Source organism: Coregonus lavaretus (assembly GCF_964263955.1).
Source record: "Coregonus lavaretus genome assembly, contig: HAP1_SCAFFOLD_504, whole genome shotgun sequence".
Taxonomy (NCBI): domain Eukaryota; kingdom Metazoa; phylum Chordata; class Actinopteri; order Salmoniformes; family Salmonidae; genus Coregonus; species Coregonus lavaretus.
The window spans coordinates 173322-185000 of NW_028159303.1; the positions used below are offsets into that span (position 1 = coordinate 173322).

Consider the following 11679-nt stretch of genomic DNA (forward strand, 5'->3'; position numbering starts at 1 on the left):
TAGCCTGCTCCATATCTAGTTAAATTACTGTATATAGCCAGCTCCATATCTAGGTAAGTTACTGTATATAGCCTGCTCCATATCTATATAAGTTACTGTATATAGCCTGCTCCATATCTAGGTAAGTTACTGTATATAGCCAGCTTTTTGTTGTTATCACGTCTGGTAAGGTTGTTGACTGGGTGTTTCAAATGAGTTAGAGAATGTGGGTTTTTAGTATATGGTCACGTCTAACAGTTTTGATCATTCTATCCATAGAATTACATATTAGAAATTGAATTTAATATGTAATGTAATAGGATCTCTGTGGTTTTATCACTCCCTTTAAAATGTACAATCATTCTGAGAAATAAAATACAAGAAACAACAAAGCATCCGTTATAATTCTTCATTATTAAAAACACCACAAAAATAATCTCACTTTTCATTCACTGGCATCAAAATATTAACAACAGTTTTTTTAGAAAAAGGAATGAAAGTGTTTTATTCTTCAGAAGTTTGGTCCTTATATACAAAATAATATTATAAAACATATAAAGATCAGTTGTATCATTTATCAATATTTAAATTAAACTCTGGAAATAATCATCATCATCATTTAAAGAAATTACATTATTGGTTCTGTAATTTCACAAAGTCATTGTAGGCAGGCAGTGGTATGACAGTGTCTTTTATGAATCCTCTTGTGTCTCTTTATTTCAAGGGCTGTTTTTGGCCTGCGTCCCAAATTACACCCTATTTCCTACTTAGGGCACTACTTTTGACCAGAGCTCATAGGGCCCTTGTCAAAAGTAGTGCACTATATAGGGAATAGAGTACCATTTGGGATGTAGTCTTTGTTGCATATAAACTTGTCTGTCAGTCCCCTTCCTGTTGTCTTGGACTACTGCTGGCACAGAACTGAGTATTGCACTTCTGCGATTTATTCGTTACCTCCTCCGAATTACTGTTGATTACAAACATGTATTTTCCACCTCTGTTTTTCTTTTTGTAGGTCAAATGCTCCATGAAGAGACAAGGGTTTACGTTTTAGCATCCAAACACACTCTTTTTTTTTAAGGCTTCTAGTGATTTTGGACTGCATACAATCTTTTCACCATTTGCATGAAATGGAAAAGTCCGGAAAAGTCCAACCAGGCATTTTGTTTGGAGTGATTGAACGTTGAGACGTTTGTTTGTTTGTTCAGTCAGACATTCATCGTTCTCAGTGTATTTGTTGTGGTTGTGGTTTTGACGGCTGGTCGGTCGTGGCGGTCGGTGGGTGAGTTTGATTGAGTTAGCTCCACCCTGGACCCTGCATAGCTGGTCAATGATGCTGGCTAGGGGTTAAAGATCAGTCGAATCTCAGGCACCTACATTTTGATTAGTTGGCTGTCGTTAGTCACCATGATTATCCCAGGAGATCAGTCAACGGTTAACTGAGTGCTCAGGGTTCAACTACGAGCTACAGACATTCTTCCTGTTTTACCTACTCTCTCCTCCAATCGCTGCCAAGGACAGATGAGTTCAGTTCAGATTCAGTGTTTTGCTTAATGACACTCTACCAGTCCCCTCCACACCCTGTGCAGTTCAGTCAGTCATTTAAACAGTTCATTTAACCGTTCATTTAACCGTTTAACTGTTCGTTCCCAGAAGTTAATAGGTCCATGACTGTTACTGTATACGTTTTGTATACAAACACTTCGTCAACGTTAAAGTTCAGTAAAGTTCATTCTAGTGTCCATTCGTTCATTTTTCACAGAGGAGAGATTACGCTCCCCTCTCTGTCTCTCTCTGTCTCTTCTCTCTAGTGCCCCAGAGCAGCAGTGACGTCAGAAACAGTCTCCAGTCTCTCCTCAGGTTTTTGTAAACAATCCACAAAAATATTTCTGCCTCGATTGTGTTTCTCCTCCTCCGTCTTGCTCCCTCGCTTTTCTACCCCTCACAGCTTATACCTGAGGAGGAAGAAAGGAAGAAATGATCAGATATAAGCAGTGAGAACTGGGGTAAAACAGTGAGCGGACATTCCCCTTTTCTCTATGAACTGGGAAACTGCACACACATCCCAAGATAATAACGCGCAAATAAACTGTTACGATGAGTTTCTCGGGTATCAAGTAATTCAGGATGCAAGAATATACTTAAACAATTATATGGGGAGTTAATACAAAATATTTAATAGACACGGTACCGTGGTTCATCTAACAAAAGGCGCGTGCTTCGCCTCTTGTCATCCAAACTACTAGACAAAGAAAATATCTCTCTTCTTATAGTCCCTGTTACATATTGCTTCCACAACATCTGGTAACCATCAGTTGGCACTCCCTTCTTTGATGGTATTACCCTGTACCCAAGTCAGCATATTCTATCTATCAATCATTCTAAGATAAACCACCAGTAAGCTCCCTTGGCATACTGAAATCCTTGTTATTCAGACAATGCTATCACCATTGTGTTGCTTGGTAACATCCTCCCTCAATTCCACTCAACACCTTGGGGTGTTAAAGGTCCAATGCAGGCGTTTCTTTTTTATATCTCAAAAGCAACTAATTTCTGGGTAATAATTAAGTACCTTACTGTGATTGTTTTCAATTAAAAATGGTCAAAAATAAATAAATAACAGCTTCTTAGCAAAAGGCAATTTCTCAAGCAAGAATTTAGCTAGGATTGTCTGGGAGTGATCTGAGTGGAAACTGAAGAAAAGAAAACTGGAAATGAGCTCTTATTGGCAGAGAGGTTTGGAACTTTTCTTCTTATTGGTCTATTAACTAATTTACCACCTGGTGATGTCTTTTCAAACAGCTCTTACACTAAAAGAGTATCATCATCATTTTCACAATTTCACAGTATTATTCCAAACTCATAGTGTGGAAATATGTATAAAACACAGGAAAATCACGTTTTTTGACTGCACTGGGCCTTTAAAACGTAGGGTTTGAGAGACACAGTAAAGCTTAAAAGGTATCAAAACTATATTCCTGTACTTGAACACAAACGTATCCCCTTCTTAGACCATCAAATTGTCAGTTTGAAGAATTGTAATTTGATGACCTTTTCTAGTTTAGAGAGAGCATTGCCATATAATATTACTCCATCTATACTGACTTGGCATACAGTGCCTTCAGAAAGTATTCATACCCCTTGACTTATTCCATATTTTGTTGTGTTACAGCCTGAATTCGAAATGGATTAAATTGAGATTTTTTGTCACTGTAGGGTGCCGTCTTTTGGATGGGACGTTAAACGGGTGTCCTGACTCTCTGTGATCACTAAAGATCCCTTGGCACTTATCGTAAGAGTAGGGGTGTTAACCCCAGTGATCTGGCTAAATTCCTGATCAGGTCCACATACCATCATGGCAAACTAATCATCCCCAGCTTCCAATTGGCTTATTCATCCCCCCTCCTCTCCCATGTAACTATTCCCCAGGTCGTTGCTGTAAATGAGAATGTGTTCTCAGTCAACTTACCTGGTCAAATGAGGGTAAAAAAAACCCAGAAAATCTCATCCATATACACACAATACCCCACAATGACAAAGTGAAAACTGTTTTAGCAAATGTTTGAATAAAGAATAATAATAATAATACAGAAATATCTAATTTACATAAATATTAAAACCTGAGTCAATACTTTGTAGAAGCACCTTTGGCAGTGATTACAGCTGTGAGTCTTTCTGGGTAAGTCTAAGAGCTTTCCACACCTAGATTGTGTATCATTTGCCCATTATTCTTTTAAAAATTCTTCAAGCTCTGTCAAATTGGTTGTTGATCATTGCTAGACAACCATTTTCAGGTCTTGACATATATTTTCAAATAGATTTAAGTTAAAACTTTAACTCGGCCACTCAGGAACATTCAATGTCTTCTTTTAAGCAATTCCACTGTACATTTTAACTTGTGTTTTAGGTTATTGTCCTGCTGACAGGTGAATTAATATCCTAGTGTCTGGTGGAAAGCAGACTGAACCAGGTTTTCCTCTATGATTTTTCCTGTGCTTAGCCCCATTCCGTTTCTTTTTATCCTGAAAAACTCCCCAGTCCTTAACGATGACAAGCATACCCATAACATGATGCAGCCACCACTATACTTGAACATATGGAGATTGTTACGCAGTAATGTATTGTATTGGATTTGCCCCAAACATAACACTTTGTATTCAGGACAAAAAGTGAATTGCTTTGACACATTTTTTTGCAGTATTACTTTAGTGCCTTGTTGCAAACAGGATGCATGTTTTGGAATATTTGTATTCTGTACAGGCTTCCTTCTTTTCACTCTGCCAATTAGGTTAGTATTGTGGAGTAACTACAATGTTGTTGACCCATCCTCAGTTTTCTCCTATCACAGCCATTAAACTCTGCCACTGTTTTAAAGTCACCATTGGCCTCATGGTGAAATCCCGGAGCGGTTTCCTTCCTCTCTGGCAACTGAGTTAGGAAAGACGCCTGTATTTTTGTAGTGACTGGGTGTATTGATACACCATCCAAAGTGTAATTACATAACACTTTGTATTCAGGCGTCTTTCCTTTTTTTTTCTCCCATCAACCAATAGGTGCCCTTCTTTGTGAATCATTGGAAAACCTCCCTGGTCTTTGTGGTTGAATCTGTATTTGAAATTCACTGCTCGACTGAAGGACCTTACAGATAATTGTATGTGTGGGGTACAGAGATGAGGTAGTCATTCAAAAATCATGTTAAACACTATTATTGCAACTTATTATGTGACTTGTTAAGCAAATGTTCACTCCTGAACTTATGTAGGCTTGCCATAACAAAGGGGTTGAATAATTATTGACTCAAAACATTTCAGTTTATCATTTGTAATTAATTTGGAAACATTTGGAAAAACATAATTCCACTTTGACATTATGGGGTATTGTGTGTAGGCCATTGACAGCAAGTCTCAATTTAATCTATTTTAAATTCAGGCTGTAAGACAACACAATGTGGAAAAAGTCAAGGGTTGTGAATACTTTCTGATGGCCCTGTATATGATTACGCTATATAGGCCTACAGGATCTTGCCCTGGCTTATTGTTAAGTAAAATAATATGTAATACAATGTGTAAAAAAAAAAAAAAAACGCAGAAACATCACCAACCATAAATGTCATTGATACTATAAGAGTGACATGAAATACTTCAGATAAGTACTTATCATTTTGTATATTTTTGTTCTACATTTACATTTTAGTCATTTAGCAGACGCTCTTATCCAGAGCGACTTACAGGAGCAATTAGGGTTAAGTGCCTTGCTCAAGGTAACATCCACAGATTTTTCACCTAGTCGGCTCAGGGATTAGAACCAGCGACCTTTCGGTTACTGGCACAACGCTCTTAACCACTAAGCCACCTGCCGCTCCAGAGGTTATCTTACCTCTGTTGCTATGACGCACTCCCTCCTATCTTGTCCTATAACAGACTGGTAGATCTGAGAGTCTCCAGGGGAACATATCGTCGATATCATACACTCCGCCTTTTCACTGCAACACACAAATTAACACACACACACACACACACACACACACACACTGTTAGCCTACCTTAACAACACAAAGTAGAAGCACATGGCTAAACTGTGTGTGCGTGTGTGTGTGTCTGTGTGTGTGAGTGTGTGAGTGTGTGAGTGGAGTACGGCTCAGCAACAGTCAAATGTAAACTGTATAAAAATGCAGAGTAGTATTGTGTTTCCAAGGAGCCTGTCGGTTGGGTCTGTTGTTAGTGAAGGTCTTTATGAGATTAAAAGAGCGTTTGAAATCATTGAAATGATCCTGCTGTATGGGGGCTTGCTGTGGGTGCGTGGGGGGTTACGGTTGGGCTTCGGACTTGGCTGTTGATCCTTCAGCTCTCGTGTGGGATCGGATCGAGAGTGTGTGTGTGTGTGTGTGTGGAGGCATATGTGTGTGTGTGTGTGTGTGTGTGTGCATGTGTGCCTGGAGGTGTACGTGTGTATACAGTATGTATACAGATGTAGGATCTTAATTTGTGCAAGTTTACTACAGCAGGAAAATAATCCTGCAGCAACAGGAAATTTTAATTATTATGTGGATTATAATTAATGGACATTTTTGTAGAGGTTGATACATTTTTTGTTAGGGTAAATCAAGTCTGAAATTTCAAAGTGTAAATGACAAACTTTTGCATTGTAGCAACATAAGAGTTTGCATTGTAGCAACATGAGTGATCAAATTAAGATCCTATATCTGTATGGGGGAGAGTAGTGGTAGGGTTTAAACTATTGTGGTCAGGCCCTGTTGCGACTGAAAAAATGAATGAGACCCTGTTCCTCTCACAATAAACAGAACAGACGTATAGCCTATAGAAATAATATCTAGAACGCACGGCCTTCACCTTTCACCTTTCACCTTTCACCTTTCACACACATATGGAAACAGTATTTCCTAGAGCGTTAGTATAACAATGATTCCAAGCGCTATAAGTAGCCTAGCCTTAAGTCTCAAGGTATCATGGTAAAAGCAGTTAGCCATATCGGCATGTTTGTAGATGTGGTGTAACATTTCAGAATCAAGAACTCATCGAAAACCTTAATTTATAGAAAAATGTGTTAATTTTACCTGTACATTCCACTCAGCGGTATTTTCTCTTCTAAACACTTGTCGTAGATGTGATTTTGTCTTTTATCCTCTTGCGACTTATCATCCTTGAACTCCTTCGACTTTGCGTTACTGTACGAGTCCAAGTGATAGTTATTGTGGATAAAGTTTGACTTCTCTGATTCGCAGTCCACCTCCAGTACCACCTTCTGATTGGTGTTCTTCAGCTGGGAGGCGGGAATAAGGTTATCCTTCTGTACGTCTGATAGGTTGTTCATGGTCTCCCCGTCTCCCCTGTCCCTGCCCATCTGCCTGTGGATGTGTCTTAGAGCCAGTCCCACCATGCATAGCAGCACCAGTAACGCAACCAGCCCTACAGCCAGGGAAACTGCTGCCCACGGGAAGCCATCTTGGCTCTCTCCGTTGATCCTCTCCCCTCCAACTGGCAGGGTCACTGCAAAGAACTGGCAGCGGGGTCCAGTGAAGCCGGCGGGACAGATACAAGCGGCGGGGGGTATCCCCGGCCCCTCTTCCACGGTGCAGAGTCCTCCGTTAAGACAGGGGCGCATGGAGCACTCGTCCAGGACACGGTCACAGTTTCGGCCGGTGTACCCCGGGGGGCAGGCGCAGGTGTAGTCGTTGATGCGGTCCAGGCAGGTCCCTCCGTTGGTGCAGGGGTTACCGGCACACTCGTTGACGTTGATCTCACAGCGCTGGCCGGTGAAACCGGAGCGACAGCTACACAGACGCACGCCACCGTGGATCAAACACAGACCACCTGGAGAGAGACACAGGGGTTCAGGGGTTAGGGTTCAGGGGTTAGGGTTTAGGGGTTAGGGTTTAGGGGTTAGGGTTCAGGGGTTAGGGTTCAGGGGTTAGGGTTTAGGGGTTAGGGTTCAGGGGTTAGGGTTCAGGGATTAGGGTTCAGGGGTTAGGGTTCAGGGGTTAGGGTTCAGGGGTTAGGGGTTAGGGTTCAGGGGTTAGGGTTTAGGGGTTAGGGTTTAGGGGTTAGGGTTCAGGGATTAGGGTTCAGGGGTTAGGGTTCAGGGGTTAGGGTTCAGGGGTTAGGGGTTAGGGTTCAGGGGTTAGGGTTCAGGGGTTAGGGTTCAGGGGTTAGGGTTTAGGGGTTAGGGTTCAGGGGTTAGGGTTTAGGGGTTAGGGTTCAGGGGTTAGGGTTTAGGGGTTAGGGTTCAGGGGTTAGGGTTTAGGGGTTAGGGTTCAGGGGTTAGGGTTTAGGGGTTAGGGTTCAGGGGTTAGGGTTTAGGGGTTAGGGTTCAGGGGTTAGGGTTTAGGGGTTAGGGTTCAGGGGTTAGGGTTCAGGGATTAGGGTTCAGGGATTAGGGTTCAGGGGTTAGGGTTCAGGGGTTAGGGGTTAGGGTTCAGGGGTTAGGGTTTAGGGGTTAGGGTTCAGGGGTTAGGGTTTAGGGGTTAGGGTTCAGGGGTTAGGGTTCAGGGGTTAGGGTTCAGGGGTTAGGGGTTAGGGTTCAGGGGTTAGGGTTCAGGGGTTAGGGTTTAGGGGTTAGGGTTCAGGGATTAGGGTTCAGGGGTTAGGGTTTAGGGGTTAGGGTTCAGGGATTAGGGTTTAGGGGTTAGGGTTCAGGGGTTAGGGTTCAGGGATTAGGGTTCAGGGGTTAGGGTTCAGGGGTTAGGGTTCAGGGTTCAGGGGTTAGGGTCTTACGCATGGGGGAGAGCACACACACGCAGGTATGCACTTATAGGCCCTGTCCAGAAACAACCCCTATCCCCTAGACACTTGTGGAGGATTCGATAAGTTTCAACAATATTGTAATTGCTCCATCTTGCCCTCTGATAGGCAGGTGGAATTCTCACTATTGCTTACAGATGTCCAATCGTCACACTGCATCTTGAAGTCTCAGTAACCATCACATATAGCAGATGCAAACTCAAAAGAATGAATCATAGCGCACTTCCCCTTCATCACTAAACCCAACCATCATAATGAGCAGGACTGTTTATCCAAAAGGTCACCCTGACCCAAAACCCTAAACACAGGCCAATGTGCTTATCCAAAAGGTCACCCTGACCCAAAACCCTAAACACAGGCCAATGTGCTTATCCAAAAGGTCACCCTGACCCAAAACCCTAAACACAGGCCAATGTGCTTATCCAAAAGGTCACCGTGACCCAAAACCCTAAACACAGGCCAATGTGCTTATCCAAAAGGTCACCCTGACCCAAAACCCTAAACACAGGCCAATGTGCTTATCCAAAAGGTCACCCTGACCCAAAACCCTAAACACAGGCCAATGTGCTTATCCAAAAGGTCACCCTGACCCAAAACCCTAAACACAGGCCAATGTGCTTATCCAAAAGGTCACCCTGACCCAAAACCCTAAACACAGGCCAATGTGCTTATCCAAAAGGTCACCCTGACCCAAAACCCTAAACACAGGCCAATGTGGATGTGATTGTGATATGTATCACATTATTTGTCACATTATACAGTACAGCTAACAGTAAAGCTAACAGTAAAGCTAACAAACAGTACAGTGTTGCAGGGTTGGGGTCAATTCCATATAAATTCCAGTCAATTCAGGAAGTACACTGAAATTTCAATTCCAATTCCAATTTTCTTCAATGCTTTTCAATGAGGAAAATGTTGAATTGGAATTGGAATTTACTTTCTGAATTGACTGCAATTAAAATGGTATTGAGCCCAACCCTGCAGTGTTGGGTGACATTCCTGGAAGCTGACAAGAAGCCACCACATATTTACACCCAGTACAATAGACACACTGTTCCCACAGATTCCTGTTGTTCCAGAACACTTCCAGACTACCGAACCCCAGGGGAATTCAGGAGAGAGAGACAGAGAGAGAGAGAGAGACAGACAGAGAGAGAGAGAGAGAGAGAGAGAGAGAGAGAGAGAGAGAGAGAGAGAGAGAGAGAGAGAGAGAGAGAGAGAGAGAGAGAGAGAGAGAGAGAGAGAGAGAGAGAGAGAGAGAGAGAGAGAGAGACGAGAGAGAGAGAGAGAGAGAGAGAGAGAGAGAGAGAGAGAGAGAGAGAGACCTGCCTGAGGAATTCAGGGAAAGGGAAGAGGGGGGGAGAGGGGGGGAGAGGGGAGCAGTGAGAACCGGAGGGGGGTAAAGAAGAGGGAAAGGGAATGTAGCCTACCGTTGGCGCAGGGAAGGGATGTGCACTTGTCCACTCTTTTCTCACAGTTGAGTCCGGTGTATCCGGGAGGACACTCGCAGATGTAGCTGCGACCGTTGTCCTTCTGATGGCACCGTCCGCTGTGGAAGCAGGGTGAGTCAGCACACGTCAGCAGGCTGTGTTTACAGTGGGAACCCTCGAAACCCTGCGGACACGAACACGTGTAGCCAACATCCAGGTTCTGGTAAAGGAGAGAGAGAGAAGGAAAGGGTTTAGATCTAAGGTCTGACAGAGACAGTTGTGAATATTTCAATATGCATCCTTTCAAGTAAGGGAGGAAGGAGGTAGCTTTAGTGGTTAAGAGCGTTGTGCCAGTAACTGAAAGGTCGCTGGTTCTAATCCCCGAGCCGACTAGGTGAAAAATCTGTCGATGTGCCCTTGAGCAAGGCACTTAACCCTAATTGCTCCTGTAAGTCGCTCTGGATAAGAGCGTCTGCTAAATGACAAAAATAAAATGGAGGATGCACTGAAGTATTTAAGCACCCTTCATATAGAGCCAGTGAGAGCCGTTGGTCAGAGGGACCTACTTTCTCAAACCAATAGCTCATACTTTTTATTGCTCATACATTCAGACCATGCTGGTCCCTACTAGTCTGAGATCTACTACTACAACAGACCATGCTGGTCCCTACTAGTCTGGCAATCTTGTGACTCCTGAGATATATTACTACAACTCTCTTCTAACCTGTCCATCTAGCTACTACTACTACTAACTGACCGTGCAGAGTCCTCCGTTCCTACAGGGGATGTCCCTTACAACCTGTCCATCTACAGATGTAGGACCTTAATTTGAACACTCTTTTGTTGCTGAGAATTTTCCTTCACACTAGAAATGTTGAAGTGTATTTAAAAAAAAACATATATACACTACCAGTCAAAAGTTTGGACACACCTACTCATTCAAGGGTTTTTCTTTATTTTTACTATGTTTTACATTGTAGAATAATAGTGAAGACATCAAAACTATGATATAACACATATGGAATCATGTATTAACCAAAAAAGTGTTAAACAAATCAAAATCTATTTTATATTTGAGATTCTTCAAATAGCCACCCTTTGCCTTGATGACAGCTTTGCACACTCTTGGTATTCTCTCAACCAGCTTCATGAGGTAGTCACCTGGAATGAATTTCAATTAACAGGTGTGCCTTGTTAAAACTTAATTTGTGGAATTTATTTATTTCTTAATGCGTTTGAGCCAATCAGTTGTGTTGTGACAAGGTAGGGGGGTATACAGAAGATAGCCCTATTTGGTAAAAGACCAAGTACATATTATGGCAAGAACAGCTCAAATAAGCAAAGAGCAATGACAGTCCATCATTACTTTAAGACATGAAGGTCAGTCAATACGGAACATTTCAAGAACCATCAAGCGCTATGATGAAACTGGCTCTCATGAGGACCGCCACAGGAATGGAAGACCCAGAGTTACCTCAGCAGTTCATTAGAGTTACCAGCCTCAGAAAATGCAGCCCAAATAAATGCTTCACAGAGTTCAAGTTACAGACACATCTCAACATCAACTGTTCAGAGGGAACTATGTGAATCAGGCCTTCATGGTCGAATTGCTGCAAAGAAACCACTACTAAAGGACACCAATAAAAAGAAGAGACCTGCTTGGGCCAAGAAACACGAGCAATGGACATTAGTCCGGTGGAAATTTGTGTGTCTTTGTGAGACACGGTGTGGGTGAAGCATGGAGGAGGAGGTGTTATGGTGTGTGGGTGGTTTGCTGGTGACACTGTCTGTGATTTATTTAGAATTCAAGGCATACTTAACCAGCATGGCTACCACAGCATTCTGCAGCGATACGCCATCCCATCTGGTTTGGGTTTGGCTTAGTGGGACTATCATTTGTTTTTCAACAGGACAATGACCAAACACACCTCCAGGCTGTGTAAGGGCTATTTGACCAAGAAGGAGAGTGATGGAGTGCTGCATCAGATGACCTGGCCTCCACAATCCCCCGA

At 42.6% G+C, this 11679-nt stretch overlaps 1 pseudogene across 1 annotated transcript in view; it reads right to left on the reverse strand.

Annotated features, from left to right (window-relative positions):
* Window positions 1-1071: 1071 nt before the first annotated feature.
* LOC311123041 (delta-like protein 4) overlaps window positions 1072-11679 on the reverse strand; it is a 21441-nt pseudogene continuing 10833 nt past the window's right edge. The window contains exons 8-11 of the transcript XR_014615963.1: window positions 9668-9887; window positions 6554-7310; window positions 5356-5461; window positions 1072-1934 (exon numbers count right to left, since the gene is read on the reverse strand). The product of XR_014615963.1 is annotated as a delta-like protein 4 (transcript). The remainder of the gene's footprint in view (window positions 1935-5355; window positions 5462-6553; window positions 7311-9667; window positions 9888-11679) is intronic.